The sequence below is a fragment of the Hermetia illucens genome, chromosome 2 (assembly GCF_905115235.1).
Source record: "Hermetia illucens chromosome 2, iHerIll2.2.curated.20191125, whole genome shotgun sequence".
Taxonomy (NCBI): domain Eukaryota; kingdom Metazoa; phylum Arthropoda; class Insecta; order Diptera; family Stratiomyidae; genus Hermetia; species Hermetia illucens.
This window is the reverse complement of record NC_051850.1, coordinates 2,151,511-2,161,406: the sequence shown is the minus strand read 5'-3', so window position 1 is coordinate 2,161,406 and position 9,896 is coordinate 2,151,511.

The following is a 9,896-nucleotide window of genomic DNA, read 5'->3' as shown; positions in this document are numbered from 1 at the left end:
CAAGTCCTCCTGCTTTTCGACAGGATAAACTTTGCGGTACGTATGTTGGGTTCTGGCAGGAAAAGTTTGGTGTGTCGAGCAGCATTTAAGCCCTGCCACCTGTCGTTATGGGAAACTTGTTCCCAGTTTTTGAAAACAGATTTAGCCAATGCTACTGATACCCCAATTGCTGGCTCCGGTCCCGGCATAGGGGAGATTGACCCCTCTTTCGCTAAAGCGTCCGAGATTACATTTTCCTCTATGCCACAGTGACCAGGTACCCAGAGTAGTTCCACCGTATTGAATCTAGACATAGAGTTCAAACGGTTTCTACATTCCTGAACGATTTTCGAGGTGATCAAAGGACTGTTCAATGCCCTCAGTGCAGCTTGACTGTCACTGCAGATTGCGATGCGCCTGCCCTTCAACCGCTCGTCAATCACCCAGTTTGCCACCCTTAGGATCGCATAAACTTCGGCTTGAAAAACCGTTGCATATTGTCCCAAAGGAAAAGCCCACTTCTCGTTTTTATTCGAGAGGTAGACTCCGGCTCCAGAACCCTCTTCTGTTTTTGAGCCATCGGTGTAGAAGACTTCCGTATATCCCGCCACGCATTCCTCTGGGTCTTCCCAGTCCTCTCTACGCTTCAGAGTAACTACATATCTTCTACCAAACAGATGTATGGGGAAACGAGAATCGGAAGGCATTGTAAGAACTGGATTTAGTCCTCCCAGTAACTCTTCCAATGCTCTGTGCCCCCCACATCCGTTGTTTTCCCATAGATCTAATCGAATTAGCCTATGAGCTGCTCTCATTGCAGTGCTTTGAATAAATATATCCAGGGGCTGCAAATTGAATAGTGCATTCAGAGCTGCGCCGGATGTCGTGCTCATGGCACCAGTGATACCCAGACAAACAGTTCTTTGCAGTGCGTCCAGTTTACGGTGAAAACCTTTTTGTCTCACCTTAACCCACCACACTACGGATGCGTATACGAACATCGGCCTAATGATGGCATCGTATATCCACATTACCACATGAGGCCTGAGTCCCCATGTCGAGGCAAAGGTCCGTCTGCACAGCCCATAAGCTGTCAGACCTCGTTTCATCTTTACCTCTACATGTTTGTTCCAAAGAAGTTTTTTATCTAGAGTGACCCCCAGATATTTCACTTCTTCGGAGAGTTGAAGGGTAGTACCCTCATCTCAGGGAGACAAAGTCCATCCAGTTTTCTCCTTTTTGTGAATAAAACCATTGGGGTTTTATTTGGATTAACTGACAAACCATGTCTAAGGCGCCAGCTGTCTATCAAATCAACGGCACGCTGTATATTCCTACACACCGTTCCAAGATCCCGATCAACAGCAAGTACAGCCACGTCATCAGCATAAGCTTGAGCGTGTATTGGCAAATTTTGCAGTTCGCATAGCAATGAGTCGATCAGCATACTCCACAGAAGCGGCGAAAGCACACCTCCTTGGGGGCAGCCCTTCGTCGCTTCTGTAGTCAGGTAGCGATCGACCCCTACCCCAGCGCACAACAATCTTTGCGTTAGCATAGCATGGATCCACTTAATTAAAGCATCATCAACACCATGTGCTCTGGCGGCATCACAAAGTTTTTGAAAAGGCGCACAGTCAAAAGCCCCTTCAATGTCCACGAACACCCCCATCGCGTACTCACCATTCAAAGTTGCATCCTCTATCTTTGTGACCAAAGAATGAAGAGCAGACTCACAGGACTTTCCACGTTGGTAAGCATGTTGGTTTTCACTAAGTGGGTGTGGCCTAAGTGCGTTTCCACGAATGTGACGCTCCACCAGTCTCTCCAAACTTTTCAGCAAGAATGAAGTCAAGCTGATCTGTCTGAAGTTCTTTGGATTAGAATAGTCATCTTTCCCAGGTTTTGGTATGAAAACTACCTTAACCTGTTGCCAAGAAGAAGGCACGTAGCCCAGAGCAAGACATCCTCGAAAAATATTTCTTAGAGGTCGCTCTAAATGCTCCATACCCTCCTTTAGCATTGCCGGATAGATGCCATCCATGCCAGGTGCTTTGAAATGTTCAAAGGACAGTATGGCAGCTCTCACCTTTTCATGGGTAACAACCGCTCTTGCAGTGTTCCAGTTCCCCTTGCAACGCTTGCGTGTTGAAGGGATTGCAAGAACCGTCAACTCTCCCCCTATCACTTCTCTCACCCGTTCTCCCGGGTGGTGTACTTCCAGGAGGGTCTATACTGAGTCCAGTCTGGAGCTCGTGAAAGTACCGTCGGGTTTTCTAAGAGAATCCAACTTGGCCGACTCATCCCTTTTGAGGACTCTGCACAGCCTTGAAGTCTCCCTTTCGCCTTCCAGTTCCTCACAGTACGCTCTAAAGGAGTCTCGTTTCGAGCACCTCACGAGCCTCTTATATTCACGTTGTGAGTTCCTGAAATTTAACCAGTCTTCGTCCTTGTTACTTTTGCAAGCACGATTTAGAAGTCGCCTGGTTGATTTCCTGAGTTTTTGCAGTTCTCGGTTCCACCAAGGAACCGTTTTACCGCTTTGGCCTCGGGAAATAGGACAAGCCTCTTCATAGCACTCTAAAAGTGTGCCGTTCAGAGTTTTCAATTCATCTTCCAGCACCAAAGGAGTCCTTAGTCGCCTAGGGAACTGTACTTTATTGCCAAGAAGTTCATTGAACTTTGCCCAATCCGTTTTCCTAGGGTTCCGTCTTTGTACTGCAGACTGTTCGCCCGCAATAGTCAGATTGAATTCTAGATATCGGTGATCTGACAGTGAGACCTCGTCTAGCACTCGCCAGTGTGTAATCAACTCTTACAATTTTGGGGTACAGATTGTTAGGTCAATTACTTCGCTTCTTCTCGGTCCCACGAACGTAGGGGCGCACTCTACGTTTGCAGTCATAAGACCAGTGATGAAATCAAATAGCTTCTCTCCTCTTGGATTGCATTTGCTACTGCCCCAACAAATATGTTGAGCATTCGCATCGCAACCTATTAAGAGTTCGAGACCACTTGATTCTGCATACGCCACCAGATCCCTAAGTTCTTGCGTCGGTGGAGGATACAAAGAATCATAGGGTAAATAAGCGGAGGCAACTATGATGTTTTTCCTCTTGCCATTTATTTGGTATTGTAGCTAAGTCCTGGGAACAATATTATCTTAGCATAGTTGCCTCTAACCGTCTTGACATCAGGACGCAAGCTCTCGGTCTTATGGATCTTTCGTCGTAGAAGATCCTAGCCCCCTTTACTGATCCAATGCCACCGATTCTGTTAAATCGAACCCACGGTTCTTGCACCAGAAAGATATAGGGGGAAATCCTGCAGCTTTGTCATTCTCGCTGCCAACAGGTAGGAGGGAGCTTTGGCATGCTGCAGGTTGATTTGACCAATCTTCATGTTTTTCGACATAAACTTAGTCTATTGTCGCTGACAGAAGAGTCTGGTGCGTCCAGTGTGGATCTTACCGGGGTTTCCAGTTTATCCCCACCTTCCGCCGGAGATTCCGCTTCCTTGTGTCCGATTTCTCTGGGCGTTACCGCGCCTAGTGGCACAGCCACGTCCATGTCCTCATTCCCAAGGTGCTTCATCTTCCTTCGCAGTGCTCTCTTCTGCCGTCGGCTTCGGGCCTTTCCAGGTTCACGGTGTCCGGACTGCTTGGATCCATTTCCACACACCGGCGTTAAACCAGTAGCGTCCACGTCACCAGCTTCCCGTTCTTCGGCTCTTCCTGGTAAGGCTAAAGGAGAAGGTTCTGACAGGCAGAATTCAGCCGTAGTCGGATTTCCAGTTTCTCCCAATTTGAAAGTTTCCGTACTTTCCTTTCTGGCTAACTTGGCGGTAGGCACCAAGTGCAAACTTTCCACTGAGTCGGAAAGCATGCCTTCTACAGATTGATTTGTAGGCGAGCATGAATGTGGTGAGGCCTCCAAAATCCGCGCCTCGGCCGCGACATGATTGCTCATGGTCGCGGGTGGATTCGAAGTCTGTGACTTCTTACCACTTGGAGAGTTTAGTGTAGTAGAAAACTACTACAGGCTCCCCCACCACGACAAGGTGGTGTCCGAGGGGGAAACAATACGGGCACCACCATCTACTTTTCCAGTGAAACCAATGCTTTCGGTCCTGAGACCATCGTATCCAAAACCACAACAAGTATTCGAGTTAATAAAAGGGAAACCTGAGCGCTTTACTCCGTGTCTGCATCAGCATTATCGTCGGCTCTATTATCCTGCGATTTTCGTAAGTTGCCCCAGACAGAAGAGCAAGTAATTAAGGATGGTTTCACATGCTGTATTGAGAGCAAAAGAGGAGTATAGAGAGACTGGACTTCGCTCACCATCCTTATGGTGAAACATGATAGAATTCATCTTTCCGTTAATGCCTGCAGGATTTCTACCCTGCCGAAAGCTAAGTCCAACACAAATCTAAGGTTAAAAGGGCCTTTTCGCAAATTCCTATATAAGCGGCAACTGAACATAAAACCGCCTTCATACAGGCGATTCTATTGGTCCAAAAAAGTTACCCAGGTACAGGACTGTACCGCTATTAAGGAGAGTTGACCACGGTACATCACGGACTACCAACCAAAAACCTCTCCGTTGTCAGAGAACTGGCCTGGAACCGTTTGTCACATTGCTTCGGACTAACCCTCCCGCTCTCCTGCCTTGGGGAGCCTTCAGTAATAGAGTAATAGAATTTCTTTCACCAACGGAAGAGGAGTGGAAGTAGGGAGCTGAAGAAACCTCCAGCCATCTGACCCATTCACCGATCGAACTCTTTTTTGTAGCAAGCAGAACCTGTCAGCTTCGCTTAATATCTGTCCAACAATGTTACCAGGACAGAACTCCCCTACGTTCCCTCCCACCTTCCGAAAAAAATTTACCATCAGCGTCATCCGCAACCCCATTACAAAACAATCTTCAAGAATCATCCAATCCCAATCTTGTTCAAGTAAGACTGAAAACTTTCATGCCCACTCAAGAGTTGGGCAATGAAATAGTCAATTTCACCACGCTTTCAAGTCAGCCACGCACCTAAGCTACCAATGAGCACGCAGTCCGTCTGCTGTTCTCGTTTTGCCCAGACAGTTGGCACTCATTTACTGTACGTTGTCTTTCTTCACGAACAACCGCCTCCCTTGAGTTCTCCCCTTGCGTGTATATATATATGGCTTTACACTCCTTAGCAGGAAGGACAATCAAGATCACTCCTGCAATGACCATCATAGCCGGTGCAGAGACAGTACGATAAGCAAACACTACTCGCAAAGCTCTGTACTTTCGCAAAGCGCTTACGCTATACCTCGTTGTCAAGAAAATCAGGCCAAAACTCCGCCCCGGAGGAGCAGAACAGACTGCGAGATTAGATTTTCGTCTGATACTTGTAGTCCCGCCTAAAACTAGTAGACAAGGGTTAGCTTTCTCCAAACTACAATTTTTGATATTAAACGTAAATATATATTTTGAGAGAGACTCTCTCCTTTCTTCAGTACAAAGCTAACTCTAAAGTAGCTTTGTACTGAAGAAGGGGTAAGCCGTTTTTAGTTTGGAGAAAGGTACCCCTTGTCTACTAATTTTAGAACAGGTTGCGCTGGACTTATTAGAAGAACTCACCTGCTAGATTTAAGACCCCAATTTCGGCCATTACCCGACTTAAGGCCCTTTGATTTGCTCGAAAAAGCTCACCCTTGTGTTAAGCGTCAATCCGAGGTATATAACCATTGGTTTTCACTCAATTATCGACTCACCTCAGAGGTCTGGCCGGCGCTATGCAATTCCCTACGTTGTTTTCATCCTCCTCTGATCTTCCAGCGTCTCATAGAGCAGAAATGTAGGCTCACCTGGAGGTTTGCCAGCCTTAGGCAATAATACTAACTTCTGCCGCTTTCATGATGCAGGAAATATCCCCTGGACATGCACGATTGAAACAACTCAGTGAACAAGTCCGGTCTGGATCTCACGGCAAGCTTGAGTACCCTATTCAGTACGCCATCCAGAGCAGGAGCTTTTTATCTCCTATTCTATCCCAGATCTCCAGTCGCTTCTCATTGGTTAATGGCGGTATTGCAGTCACATTAAGAGGTCGCTGGAAGCTGTCAGTGTCCTCCTCTTGTTGGGGGAATAACCCCTGAATGATATTTAACAAAAGGGAAGGGCACGTGATCTGCGAAGATGAACGACGCCTGAATCGCCCCATCACGATTCTATAGGCACTCCGTCACAGATTTACGTCCGCTTCCGAACAGAGCTCCTTAAAGCATTGCCTCTTGCTCCGTTAGATGACGAGCTCGAGGGTCCTTATAGGCGCACACTTTTTGCCCTTGGTCAATTCTAGTTTGATCTTTTACTGGGGAATGAATACTTGCTAGGCATGAATGCGTCATATGCTTTGGCGATGTATTGGGCCATATGGACAGCTCTTTCCGTAGAGGCGTCTCCTTTATTAGGTTGGTCTACCCACACCTCTACGACGGTCTGATCATCCAAAACTTTTGTCGACCAGCCGGACATCTTTCTCGGTTTCGGACATGATGGCCCTCCGCCCTGTGGCCTCACCAATAGCTCAAAGAAGATTGCCTGGTGATCGCTGGTGGGTGTAGTCCTCGCTGACGCACCAGGTCTACTGTAGGTCTGTAATACGTCGTCAGTTTTCCACTCGGCCCCCGATGAAATGGCCATAGCGAAGTTCCTCTTGAAGCTCAATTAGAGTGTGGCGTAATCCATTGGGAATGTCTAGAGTTCCAAAGTATCATCTGATATAATTTGACTCAGACCGATTCATTTAAACCACGCTCGTAAACCAGATCAGTAAAATTTGTTTTCTTCTAAGTGGGTACACCCTTTTTCGACATGTAAGCGGCAGCCATTTACTTATGACACGAAAGGTGGGTAGATAGGTATCAGTGGCCGCTCCGAGGAGCCTAATTAGCACTGTAGTACGCCGCTTTGATACCACACACTTCTAAGACTGCGACTGCTGTTATAAGAGCAGGAAGGCAGAGTCCAGTCGGCTCAGATCTGCAGAGCCAGCTCGTAGCATTCACGAGGGAAAGCAGATCTCCACTGTGACGCTAGAAATCTTTCTAAGGTCTTCAAAGAATGGTCTACCCAGTGTCCGTAGCCAGACTCTAGCTAGAGCTGGGCAATCGCAAAAGAAGTGCCTAAGGGTTCCCCCATTTTCTCCGCAGTTTGGGCAATGCAAATTGTAGGGTATGCCGAACCTGGCGGCATGGTCGCCAATGGGTCAATGCCCCGTGCAGACCGTGGTAATCTTGTACGCATGTGTACGCGTCTGGCACAGGCGCTTTCGTGATCGGGTTTTGTTATAAGCGGGCCAAATTCCCCTTGATTTGGTACAGGTGAGATCCGCGGCTGCTAGAAAAAGTTTGTCAGGCGACCAGTGAGATTTGAACCGCGATCTTCCGTATGACAGCCTTGTGCTCTAATCACTCAATTATCCGGACACTTTCTTTCCTGCGAGAGCTATCAACAAAAGTTACAAATTAACTGGAACTGAACCCCCCCCCCCCCCCAAAGTTTTGTTTTCCCGTATCTTACTGCATATTTTCAAGAGCTTCTTTGATTAATTCGGGTATTACTATTATTGCTATTGTCTTCCAAGTCTCGTTAGCAGTCATGATCCCTTCTTTGATGATGCGTGATATTATGTAAACCCTCCATCCTCTGTACAGCATGGATCTGAGGTCTTGTCGCACTCCTTGACAACGTGCTCTTAATCACCCTTTGGAATTGCGTGGACGGATTAATACCGTTTTGTGTACTTTTGCGAAATAAACATTGAGGACCACAGAGAGAAAACCCAGCTCAGGTTGAATAGAGACATCTCAATTTTACCAAAATATCGATCTAATTTTCTTAAAGTCTCTATCCCTGGCCCTCGGAAAAATGACAGGCCTAGGAGAAATCACCCCTTTCCTCTTCCTATTGTCAAACCTGGTTAAGAACCTTGGATTGAGACACGATGTAAGGATGAGCTTTTTTGAACAAACCAGAGCAACAGCGAACCATACCGCAAACATTGGGGATCCTCTATTAACAAGACAACGCTTCTCTGGGCTGATGTTCTTGACAAGGAGATGTATGATAAGCGCCTTGATCAAATACAGAGACAGGGAATTTTACGGTTGATCTCTATTCATTGCCGGCTATGATGATGATAGTGGGAGTGATCTCCGTCATCCTCCTTGCTAAAGAACGGAAAATCAGCTAAAAGCGCAAGGGAGAAGACTCAAGAGATTTGGTTGCGCCTGAAAAACAGCAACATACAATCAACATCAAGCTTGAAAATGTTCAGACTTTCACAGGAATTTTAATGGTGGTCTTGAAGATTGGTGTCAAAAGTCAAAAGGCAACCCCAGGTGTTAGTGGGTCTTGGCATGTAGGAATTCTACTGTTCCTCAATATTTCATGCAAATATATATACAAAAATATTAAGCTGAGCCAATCGTGGTCTGTCACCACTTCGGAGATTCAATTTAGGCATATCGCTGCCAGGCATATCCCTGAACATACTACCCCAATACTATATTGATTTGTATCCAACGTAACGACAGACTTGGCGAAATCACGACTATGCAGAATTAATGCTCAAGAGGGACTCGTTTTAGAGCATCAAAGGTTAAAATAGGGACCCAGATCAGTAAAACTAGCCCCTTTTGCAGCATCTCTCAGTGGTATTTTTTAGAATTTTTGGCCCCCTACATGAGGATGGACGATTCCGTAGCCTACACCATGATCGTCCGGTTGTAGATAAAATCCGGCTCAATAGGTTACGGTGGGCGGGTCACTTAATCCGTATGGATGAGGATGATCCCACCAGAAAAGTCTATAAGGGCAATATCTATGGTAGAAGAAGAAGACGAGGCAGACCCTGCCTAAGATGGAGCGATGGCGTAGGTCAGGACGCCAGACAGCTTTTAGGGATATCAAAGTGGTGGACCTCGACCCAAAACCGGGATGTCTGGAGTTCCTTATTAAGGCAGGCCTAGACCGGATACCGGTTGTTGCGCCGAACCCATGTCTCCGAGGAATAAATGAGGACTGGCAGGATCATTGTCTTGTACAGTAAGAGCTTTGACCCTATGGTGAGACGTTTCGAGCAGAACAGTTTTTGTAAGCTGAAATAGGCTCTGTTGGCTGACAACAACCGTGCGCGGATTTCATCATCGTAGTTGTTATCGGTTGTGATTTTCGGCCCTAGATTATAGAAATTATCAACGGTCTCAAAGTTGTATTCTCCCAGCCTTATTCTTCCTGTTTTACCAGCGCGGTTTGATGTTGTTGGTTGATTCGTCTTCGGTGCTGACGTTGCCACCATATATTTTATCTTGCCTTCATTGATGTGCAGCCCAAGATCTCGCGCCGCCTGCTCGATCTGGATGAAGGCAGTTTGTACGTCTCGGATGATTCTTCCCATGATGTCGATATCGTCAGCATAGGCCAGTAGTTGGGTGGACTTAAAGAGGATTGTACCTCTTGCATTTACCTCAGCATCACGGATCACTTTCTCGAGGGCCAGGTTAAAGAGGACGCATGATAGGGCATCCCCTTGTCGTAGACCATTGTTCATGTCGAATGGTCTTGAGAGTGATCCTGCTGCTTTTATCTGGCCTCGCACATTGGTCAGGGTCAGCCTAGTCAGTCTTATTAATTTCGTCGGGATACCGAATTTTCTCATGACCGTGTACAGCTTTACCCTGGTTGTGCTATCATAGACGGCTTTAAAGTCTATGAATAGATGGTGCAACTGTTGTCCATATTCCAGCAGTTTTTCCATCGCTTACCGCAGAGAGAAAATCTGATCTGTCTCTGATTTGCCTGGAATGAAGCCTCTTTGGTATGGGCTAATGATGTTCTGGGCGTATGAGGCTATCCGGCCTAGCAACGTGATAC